This window comes from Mastomys coucha, chromosome X (genome assembly GCF_008632895.1).
Source record: "Mastomys coucha isolate ucsf_1 chromosome X, UCSF_Mcou_1, whole genome shotgun sequence".
In the NCBI taxonomy this organism is placed as follows: Eukaryota; Metazoa; Chordata; class Mammalia; order Rodentia; family Muridae; genus Mastomys; species Mastomys coucha.
Genome location: NC_045030.1, coordinates 104,056,196 through 104,067,942, shown reverse-complemented (window position 1 = coordinate 104,067,942; position 11,747 = coordinate 104,056,196).

Here is an 11,747-nt window from a genome sequence, read left to right as displayed (position 1 = left end):
GCCTCGAACTCAGAAGTCCACCTGCCTCTGCCTCCCAAGTGCTGGGATTAAAGGCATGTGCCACCACCCGCAGGCGCATTCCCTGTGTTGTGTAGTTGGACTCTTCATGGAGTTTTTCAACTCCATCTTCTTTTCAGCTTGATTTCTCCTCAATATTTCTATCTTTTGTCTAAATCTAGGTTTCAATAAAAACATGAAATATGACTAACTAAAGTTGAAAAGAAAAAGGAATTTAAAAATCCACTCCTTTCCAGGTGGACTCAGAAGAGCAGGCCATACAACTGCACCTGGGCAGCACAGTAGAACTGGCTCTTGTGATGTGGATACAGGTGAGCCAGCCCCAAGGGTGTGAAAGCTGGAGAGCTGGCCCTGTCCTTCCCATAGGCAAAGCAAGAGAGCTGGCCCTGGTGGTATGGTGGTGCAGGAGAGCTGGTGAGCTGAACAACACAGCTTCTACCTAGGCCAAGATTCTACCCAGGCTTTGTGTTGGCCTACCTCAACATCCACCTCATCTATGAACTGCTGGAGCATGAAGGTGCTGAGCTTCTCTAACAGATCCAAAGCTTCAGGACCTCCATGACACAGGTCAACAGCAGGATATGAGAGGAGTTCCTGTGAGGATCCAGTATTGATAGTATACCAGACCAATGACTCATTATAATGAACATTTGCCAGTAAAGAAGTGTGGGCAAAAGTGTATAGTGTGTGGCATATTATAGCTTTCATGACAAGGTTTTGTTTGTTTGTTTTTTATTTTGTTTTATGGGGGAGGTTGTAAGGGTGGAGGGCAAATATGAAGGGACTGGAAGACGAATGGATTTGGGGTGCATGATGTGAAATTTACAGAGAATCAACAAATTTTTTTAAAAAGCTGGGTGGTGGTGGCACACACTTTTAATTCCACCATTTGGCAGGCAGAGGCAGATAAATATCCGTGTTCCAGGCCATCCTGGCCTACAGAGTGAGTTCTAGGACAGTCTCAAAAACAAAAACAAAAATCAACCAGAACTCAAAGGAAAGTCTTACAATTTGAGTTAATCAAGCAGAAGAGAGAATGTCAGAACTCAGTGACAAAGTAGAATGTCTAGGCAAAATAAGCAAAGAATATGAAAAAATTAAATACAAATAGGGTACATACAGAAAATATGAAAAATAATGTAAAGACCAAAGCTAGGGATAGATGAGATTGTCGGGTCAATGGCATAGACCAGCTTTTCTGAAAGATCAAAGAAGAAAACGAACTTCCCCAAACTAAGAGAAGACAAAAATATACAATACAAGAGGCACACAGAACACTGAGTTGACAAGACTAGAAAAGAAACATCCCACAGCATATTAAAGTTAAAACACTAAATACACAGAACAAAGAAAGGGTGCTGAAAACTTCAGGAGAAAATAATGTGGAAGGAGAACAACTCATAGGCCTCTATATTAGACAAAGAACTACAGGAAAGCAAGGAGTGCTGAGTAAGAGAAATAGCCTTCCCCAGGAAAGAGCACACCACTTAGTTATCTAATATGCAATGGTCAGCAATGAAGCCATACATAAGAGTAAAATTATATGGACTGAGCAGAATATCTATGTATGTGTGTATGTGTGCATGTGCACACATATCTCTATCTATCTATCTATCTATCTATCTATCTATCTATCTATCTATCTATCTCCTGACCTTCGGTTTCTAGAAGAGAGTTTGGGAATTTTCCATGGGATTCTTTAGGAGATCAAATTCTAGTTAACCCTGAATTGATGTCAGCAATAACAAAGGGTGAAGGACCTCTGCACTGTGTATATGTGTATATATGTATATGTATGTTTGTGACAAAATTAAAGAAAAAGAGGCCATGACTTAATGACAGCAATAAGGTACATGACAGGAATTGGATGGAGGAAAGGTAGGGTGAGCAATTATGTAATTATATTAATCTCGAAAAATTATAAAAACATAATGTGGCCAGGCAGTGGTGGCACACGCCTTTAATCCCAGCACTTGGGAGGCAGAGGCAGGTGGATTTCTGAGTTCAAGGCCAGCCTGGTCTACAGAGTGAGTTCCAGGACAGCCGGGGCTATACAGAGAAACCCTGTCTCGAAAAAAACAAAAACAAAAAACAAAAAACAAAACAAAAAACAGAACACAATGTGTCCTATTAAATTTCTTGACTTTCCTCAAAGCCAGCATAACAAATCAAGATTCTGAATGTCCAGTTTTGTGTATTTTTATATGTAAACATTAATAGATGCTTTGATTATCATTTTAAAATTTACCCCACCCCCCCAAATTTAAAGTCATTATTGAGAGGTATGTTTCCATTGTAGCCATTGTGATATTGGCGGTGTTCTTTCTGTTTCCTGGTCACAGTTTGTGTTTCAGTAATTACAGCCTCATTTGTCTTTTTTCTGTTGTGTAGAGCCCACCAAATATGGTCAGTTGAACACAGTTCTTAGCCACCTGGGTCTTTATTCCAGATGATTGGGATCATACCTAAGTATTTGGAGAGCCAGGTGTGGCCCTGAGTGTCCAGAGCAGAGGACTTTTAAGGCAAAAATCAAGTCAGGAAATCTCTTCCTCAGCAGCTGCGGTGGGCTTCCCAGAAGCAAGCCGTTTAACAGAAACTAAGATAATTGTCTAGCTGGAGGGGTTTCTGCACCAACAGGCTGAGATACGTAGCTAAGATATCTTGACCTTTGGTTTCTAGAAGAGAGTTTGGGAATTTTCCATGGGATTCTTTAGGAGATCAAATTCTAGTTAAACCTGAATTGACGTCAGCATCAGCAGAAGGTGGAGGACCTCTGCACTGTCTTGTACGTCACCTTGCTACAGGCCCTTGGCTATACTGTTTTTTCTCTCTTTTGTTCAGTCTGTTGCTTCCTGTATTTCATTTAGGTTTAGTCTTCTGGATATGAATTGTTTTAGCCTCCTCTTAGATCTAGGAGAGTTTTTCTTTTTCTTCCACTATGGCAGGTACTTTTTTGTTTGGTGCAGTAATTTAGGTTGATAGTCATGGTGTCCTCCATTTCCTTGTATGTTCTCTTACTGTGCTTTAATCTTTTTATATTCTCTGATAAAATTTATGGTTCTTCTTTTAAATTCTGTGTCCTGACCCAGGCAGTGGTGGTGCATACCTTTAATCCCAGCACTTGGGAGGCAGAGGCAGGCGGATTTCTGAGTTCGAGGCCAGCCTGGTCTACAGAGTGAGTTCCAAGACAGCCAGGGCTACACAGAGAAACCCTGTCTAGAAAAAAAAAAGAATTTTTCTATAGGACTAAAGGAATTGGTTCAAGACATTCTGTCTTGTGCATTCATATTGGTTTTGTGATTGCAATGTGACCTCTCCATATAGACTTCTTTCTTTGGTTATGTGCCTGATGTGAGATTCTAACCATGACACCTTAGATTCAACTAGTCCAGGAGTTGCATGACAGGGGTTAGGCCAGATAAAACTAGTGCGTAGGTTGCTTGATTAGATCTACAGCAGGCGCAGCTGCTATGCAAGCCTTTGGGACTGTATAGGCCTGTGAGTGCGGAAGTTGCAGTAGGGTAGAGAGAAGGGAGAGAAACGAGAGTAGGGAAAAGGAACCATCTGGCAGAGCCAGTTTGTAGGTCATGGGTCTGGAGTTAGGCCTGTGAGTGCAGAAATGGTGGGGCTATAGTCAGACTATTTACCAGTTCTTGTGCACACATAGGCACTGATTGAGGCCATTCTCTGCCTTTTGGAAGACTGAGAAAATAAGCTGCAGAAGCCCGGGTTGTTTCGCTCCATCTTACCCTCATGTTATTATTTTCAGTTTGTGCTAATAGTATCTTTGATTTTTCAGTGCTTTAAAAGTTACACCAACCAAGGAGTGTACATGGAGGGATCCATGACTCCAGATACATATGTAGCAGAGGATGGCCTTGTCTGACAACAATGGGAGGGGAGGCCCTTGGTCCTGTGAAGGTTTGGTGTCCCAGTGCAGGAGAATGCTGGAGCGGTGGGGCAAGAGATTGTGGGTGGGTGGGGGAGCACCCTCATGGAGGCAAAAGGGAGGAGATAGAGGCTGGATGTGGGATAGGGGGTTTGTGGAGGGGTAACTGGGAAGGGAGATATCATTTGACATGTGAACGAATAGAATGATTAATAAAAAAAAAAAGTAGGACTGGAGAGATGGCTCAGTGGTTAAGAACACTGACTGCTCTTCCAGAGGTCCTGAGTTCAATTCCCAGTAACCACACGGTGGCTCACAACCATCTGTAATGGGATCTGATGCCCTCTTCTGGTGTGTTTGAAGACAACAACAGTATACTCACATACATGAAATAAAATAAAAATAAAAAATAAGTAACTTTTTAGCATCCATTATCTACTAGCCAAGTTTAGGCTCTATTGCCTGCTAAAATAATGCCAGTTTTAAAATCAGACCATGGGATCATGTTCTGTGGCAGCATACCATTGTAATTCTAGCACTTGGAAGCTGAAGCAGGAGGATTGCAAATTTAGGGCTGTCTAAGGCTACATAATATAATGACTCCGTCTTAAGCAGGGCTGTGGTGGTGCACGCCTTTAATCCCAGCACTTGGGAGGCAGAGACAGGCGGATTTCTGAGTTTGAGGCCAGCCTGGTCTACAGAGTGAGTTCCAGGACAGCCAGGGCTATACAGAGAAACCCTGTTTCGAATCCCCCCCAAAAGACTTCATCTTAATAAATCAACAAAAACATGTACATTTTGATCCTGGAAACTTGAGTGGTGGGATTCCCAACTGACGCCTTTGTGGGTGACTCGAATATCTACCCACAAGAGTTCTAGAGAGAACATTCTAGGGTGGAAGCAGATACTCTTTCCATTCACCACCCCAAGAAAGATTCATCTTACTACTGTTGAAGGAGAACTTCCAGAGTGGCCTTGAATGAGAGAGGGAGCCAGAGAGATGGGGCTTGGTGGATAAGTGAGCCATATCCTGAAATGTATTGGATACTTGTGTGTTAGCTAATGGGTCGTTCTACAGCCATTTTTAAACATTCATAATAATATGGAAGCAATTGAATATTTGTACTCTATAAGTAAAATAAAATTAAAGGTTAAGCAATATCTCTCCCTGAAATGATTGATCTTGAAAAAACATTGGAGACCTAAGTATGGTGGTATACACCTATAATCTCAGCACTTGAAACACTGGAGTCGAGAGGATCAAGAAGAGTTCAAAGTCATCTTTGGTTACATAACCGACTGCATGAAACAAACAAATATTTGGAATCTAAGTTCCCAGCACTGTTACGGGTGCAAAGAGCAATATGGTGGAAAACAAAAACAAAAACAGAGGTCATTGCCTTCAATAGAAGGTATTTCTAGTGAAGCAAGTAAGATAATACAATTGTAAGTACAAACTCAGACAGTGAGGTAAGGACAATAAAATGTGATATTATTGTGACTGAGATGGATCCTTTTATGATATCTAACCGAATCCAAGGAGACAAGACATCTATGCCTCTGGGAATGAGCTTGGCTCCTTAATGGGAAAAAAGAAAGGGGAGTGGACTGAAGAGGAAAGTCAATAAAATCTAATGCAAGGAAGCGGGCAGTGTGAGGTTTCACAGGTCAGAGAGAGGAAGTAAGAGTTTATTCTGAAACAAGGTGTTTGGAATGCCTTAAACATGGATAGGACCAGAACGCTCCAACTTCAGGAACTACTGAATAGCAAATTAGTGTTAGAAGACATATCTGACTCAAAAGCCACCAAATGACACTATGGAAAAAGCACTGCCCCTCCCTTAGCTGTTCTTTTCTATGTCCAGGTGGAAGCATGGAGAGGATGGCTGCAGGGCTCCTGGATGCAGACCCAGTGCTCTAGGCTTTTGATTTCTCTTCCCAGGGTTCTTTGCTCTCCTAAGGAAGTTGGTTCATGTGATTCATGTACACGACATCATGGTCATTTGTTCTTTTAGTCTAATATGATTCGGGTGATCTTTTCCTGTCAGCACTGAGGACATTCTCAGGTCAAGGGACCCATTATCACAATAAAAATTAAACTAGAAGGAAATCCTTGCTCTGTTTTTTTCCTTACTGTACCTCTAGGGGGCAGGTTTGCCTAGCTAAGGAACCAAAAGGGTTGGCTAGTCTCTTTTTGCCTGTTCCCCTATTATTTATTGAGAATAAGTAGAGTGAAATAAAATATTTTGTGCGATTATATAGACATCCTTTATAGAATAATTGTCTTCTTGGACTTATAACTGCAATTTTTGAAATGATTTTTGGATAATTTAGATTTTCTATAGTATTCAATAGAATCTATACAGTATTGCATTTAATATTAACACGTACATTTCACACAGTGTCACTAGTTGCATAAAACCTTTAGGAGGGATTCATTTTAGGATTCAACATTTAATTTAAATTCCTCATATTTTCAAGACAGAGTTTTTCTGTGTAGCTCTTGCTGTCCTGGAACTCATTCTGTAGACCAAGCTGGCCTCAAACTCAAAGATCTGCCTGCCTTTGCATCCAGAGTGATGGGATTAAAGGCATGCATCACTATTCCTGATATCAAGTACAATTTAAAGAAGTAGGTAATATACTCCCAAGACAAATTTTGTCCTGGTCAGCTATTTGATTTACTCTTTTCTTAAAACAATATTTTATTAATTGAGAATTTCACACATTATATTTTGATTATAGTCACTATTCGTCCATTAGCTCCTACTTGGTCCACCCCTACCTCCCTTTATGTTCCCTACCTTTTCACCTTCATGTTCTCTCTCCTAAAAATCTTGGAGTCCTTTTTGTTTTGGCCAACTACTGATGGGTATGGAGGCTGCTCTGAAGTATAGTTGAACTACTGGAAGTCAAGGCATTAAACAAAGCAGACCCTCTCGTCAGCAGTTATCAAATGCCAATAGTTTTTCATTTAGGAGTGAGACTTCAGGCCACCTCTCCCCCCATCTCTAATCTAGGATTTTGTCTGGCTTGAACTTGGGCAGGTCTTCTGTATACTATCACAACCTCTGTGGGCTAATATGTATATCTGCCTTGTTCTGTCCAGGCCGCCCCCCCCAAAAAATTAAGTCATCTACCACATCTGGTTCTTACCATCTTTGCATCCTTCCTCTGCAATGATCCCTGAGCCTTGAGGGGATAGGTGTAATGTAGAAATCCTATTTAATGAGCATTTGTAAGTCTTTTATTCTCTGCATGTTGACCAGATGTGGGTTTCTGTGTTTATTGCTATCTACTACAAGAAGAAGCTTATTGATGGGAGTTGAGAGGTACTCTGATCCATCAGAAGTCATTTTAATGGTATATCCACTAACCAGAATAATAGTAGTAAGGTTTCCCTTAGGACTCTTTTTTGAGTTTTTAAACATTATTTTTTAAAATTTCTTTTATGTATATGTGTACACTGTTGTTGTCTTCAGACACACCAGAAGAGGGCATCAGATCCCACTATAGATGGTTGTGAGCCACCATGTGGTTGCTGGGAATTAAACTCAGGACCTCAGGAAGAGGAATCAGTGCTCTTAACCTCTGAGATCTCTCCAGCCCCCCTTAGGACTTTTGACCGATCTAAATACATGTTCTTGGTCTCATCAACAGCTAGGAATGGGTTCCTTCTCATGTAGCAGGTATTAAATTTACTCAGAAAGTGGTTACATACCCCTAGAGCATTCTTGTTAGTATTTCATCAATAGGCATATCTTCCCAGGAAGGTCATTATTGTAGCTCTCAGATGTATAAGTTGAGGAGATGGACACTCCAAGGTGTGGTTGAGGGAATTTTTTTTATTGTAGATATGAGGAAGAGTACAGCCAGGGGACATCTGGAGACTGAACAAGGCCAGCAAACTGGACATGGACATGGCTATCCATGAGAGAGGGGAGAAAAGCAGGGGGCAGATAATGGAGACAACATAGTGAGAAATGCAGGAGCAGAGAAAAGAGATAAAAATAGCAAAAAATAGCAGGGTTATAAGGAGAATGAGTAGCTGGCAGGAGAGAAGCCTATGAGCTGGAAGGAGTTTAGGGCACGCAGGAGATGAGAAGGGCTAGGATGCTAGCATAGACTCTGAAATGTGTAACAGGCACTTGTGATGCTGCAGGAGCCTGGAGGCCAGTGTGATATGTGATATGATATGGTGGCCTTGATATGGTGTTAGGTGCCACAGGTAGCCATTTGTCCCTTCTACCAAACGTAAGGGAAATCACTCCTTTTGGCAAATGAGAATCAGTTTCATGAGTTGTAAGGAATGTTGGTTTTTATATAACCACCAGAAATCCTCACATAGTCTAGATTGAACCCATTTCTGAATATTTGGGCTGCATTTTGGAGTTTGGGGAAATGGAGTTTCCTTTGGACCTGTCACTTAGTTTCAGGAGCTGTGTTGCAGATGTATTCACTGGGGCTTGGTACTTCATTATCAGTTTTGTAGTAGTAGTAGTAGTAGTAGTAGTAGTAGTAGTAGTAGTAGTAGTAGTAGTAGCAGTAGTAGTAGTTGTCGTAGTATTTTGACCAGTTGTGGTTTTCTACATTGATCTTTGTCTGCTCCAAAGAGAGGCTTCATTGATGAGGAGTGAGAACTACACTTATCTGTGGGTATAAAGATAAGTATTTAGAATGTGGTCAGGAAGAATTTTGTTCATCCAGAAAAGTGGCAGTAGTAAGTTTTCTTCTAAGATCCATGACTACGCCGGGCAGTGGTGGCGCATACCTTTAATCCCAGCACTTGGGAGGCAGAGACAGGCAGATTTCTGAGTTCGCGGCCAGCCTCGTCTACAGAGTGAGTTCCAGGACAACCAGGGCTATACAGAGAAACCCTGTCTCAAAAAACCAAAAAGATCCATGACCACATTAGCCCTGGGCACTTGGTTAGGTTTCCAGTACCAGGTATGATTTTCCTCCTGTTGAGTAGGCCTTTATACAATTAGACAACTTCTGATGGATGTGAAGATATGAGTGCCACTATTACATCCTTAGGAATGCTTTGCCATGCTTGCTATTCATTGTGGTTCAGTGGCACCACAGCTGTGTAGGAACCTTGATTGTCTCACCTTGGCAGCTCTCATAATATCTTCTGGGACCACGAAAACTTGTCAGATATGGCTCAGATCTTCTGAGTCTTGCCCTGCAATGCATGTCTTCAGCAAAAGGGATTTATATCTTCAGCCTCTTTGAGGAAGCCAAGGGCAACAAGACGCTGACAAATGGAGCAACCTCTGCCCTGCATGTCAGCTCCTAGGCTTTTTGTCTTCCTTTTTATAATAAAGAAAGAGTTTCATGATTGTTTTTCCCCCTCATGGCTAATTTGAGATTCCGGTTATTTAAGGAGCCAGAGATGGATGCCTACATTATTTGACTTCCTTGACCACAACTCAAAAAGGTTTCTCAGGCGTGGCACTTATTTTTTGTTAGTCTATGGCTTTTAGAGGGAGCACTGCTAACCATGGTGGTTATATTTTCATTTAAACTATGTATATAAACACATGATCTTATACATATTATGTGTTGTAACTAAGGGCTTTTTACCCTAGTTCCTGAATAATGACTTAAGGGTTACTTATGTATGAATTAATGCCGAGGCCATAAGCTTTGGCTCATTCCCTAAGTAGCTCGTAACTTACATAACATGTTTCTTCTAGTCTATGTCTGCCACATGGCTAGTTACCTCTCCTCAGTTTCATTTGTTCTTCACCTCTGAATCAAGGGCAAAAACTTCCCACATGTGACTCCTTCCAGTGTTCCAGTTTCTACCTGAACCCCCACCTCTTATTTCCTGCCTTTTGCCAATAGGCCATCAGCTTTTTATTGATGGGTAATGCTTCCACATAGTACACAAGAGATTCTCCCTACAATATGTCATTTAGGTAACTATATGATTTCAATGGCTTCTTCAGGCACCTTTACTGTTAGAGCATCACCCCGCACTCCTTCTCCTTGGCCTTCCCTCCCTCTCTCTATTAACTACACTATTCTCTTTCTTAGTTTTCTCATTAAATTACTTCACTCTGATAGTCATTCCTTTTCCCTTATGGTCCCTTTTTACTTTCCTGGCTTCGACAATTACTCTGTGCTCTAGGCTATATACTCACATATGAAGACTATGAGTTACAAACTCCAATGAGAGGGGTTTTGTCTCTCTATGTCTGGGTTATCTCACTCAATATAATCTTTTCTAGTTTTACCCATTTGCCTGCAATTTTATGACTTCATTGTTCTCTACAACGAAACAGTATTCCATGGTGTATATTTTTGTTATCCATGTATCAGTTGAAGGACTTTTAGGTTGTTTCCACTTCCTAGCTATTGTAACTAGCACAGAAAGGAACATGGCTGAGCAAGTATCTGTGTGATAGAATGTTGTAGGGATCAGAGAAAGCCTTGAGTGAATAAAATCTTGAACAAATGTATATTTTGACATAGTCACAGACCACTCATCTACAGAGCCCTCCTATAGAGACTAGCTAACCATTTCCTCTTGTGCTGTACCAAGTCGTAGATCGTAGGGGTAATGTTAGCAGTTAGAGAACCCTGATTGATCCCAACTTCACTATATGTGTGCTCGTGTGCCTGTTCTTCACTTTCTTACCATCCATAGTCAGTTTTCTGGGTACCCAAGCCTTTTGGGCAGTACTTCTCAAACTTCCTAATGCTGCAATGTTGTGGTGACCCCCCAACCATAAAATCATTTTGTTGCTACTTTATAACTAATTTTGCTAGTGTTGTGAGTCATAATATAAATATCTGCTATGTGGGATGGTCTTAGACAACCCCTGTGAACCAGTCCTTCGACCCTGAAATGGGTCACAACCCATTGATTGAGAACTGCTGCTCTTAGGTATCAGAAAATGGTGTGCAAACAGGGACCTGGAAGTAAACATCTGAGTGACAGGGAACTCACTTTGAAAATGGAATCCAGTCAGATGAGGGAAGCTCCTGAGGAAAGCATATAAAGAATAAAGATAATTCAAAGGAAAAGGAAATAGGAAAGCAATTCTATCACATGTCAAGTATAAAACTTGGGACAAGTAAACATAAATGAAAATTGTTATATGTTAATGCATATGTTAATATTTTCTGATTTTACTTGCCACAAGTGAAATCTAGAGATAGACACTTATATGTAGATATTTTGAGAGAGATTTTGAGAAATTCCAAAGTAAGGTTAAAGGGTATAGAAGGGCTCAAGGTTCTCATGCTCATAGATAGCACTACAGAAACAGGGAATATTAAACTTGCAGGCTTTTCTCTTCAACAGAAGGGATTTACAAGTGGTTTCCACCTAGAAGGCTGGGAGCGGATGTTGTTAACAGCCTGATGACCTTATGCTATCTGTAGGGCCAGGCCTCACCAAAATTCCACAGACTATTGTATTTATTCCATTCTCCTGCATATTGTTTTTCAGTTATTAGAATCATTTCTTATGGAAGAAGTCACAGGTACTTTGGCAAAAAATTTCGATGTGGTTATTCCTCAAGATTTATTGTGATCACTGTGCTTAAGTATATCAAAAATAAACTTCCTGGGGTCAGAGTCCAGAAGTTTGAACCAGCACCAGCTAAGTCATGATGAACGAGGTTTCCTTCTTTTAAAAGATTTATTTATTTATTTTATGTAAGTACACCGTAGCTGTCTTCAGACACCCTAGAAGAGGGCATCAGATTTCATATGAATGGTTGTGAGCCACCATGTGGTTGCTGGGAATTGAACTCAGACCTTTGGAAGAACAGCCAATGCTCTTAACTGCTGAGCCATCTCTCCAGCCCCCATCTCTCCAGCCCCC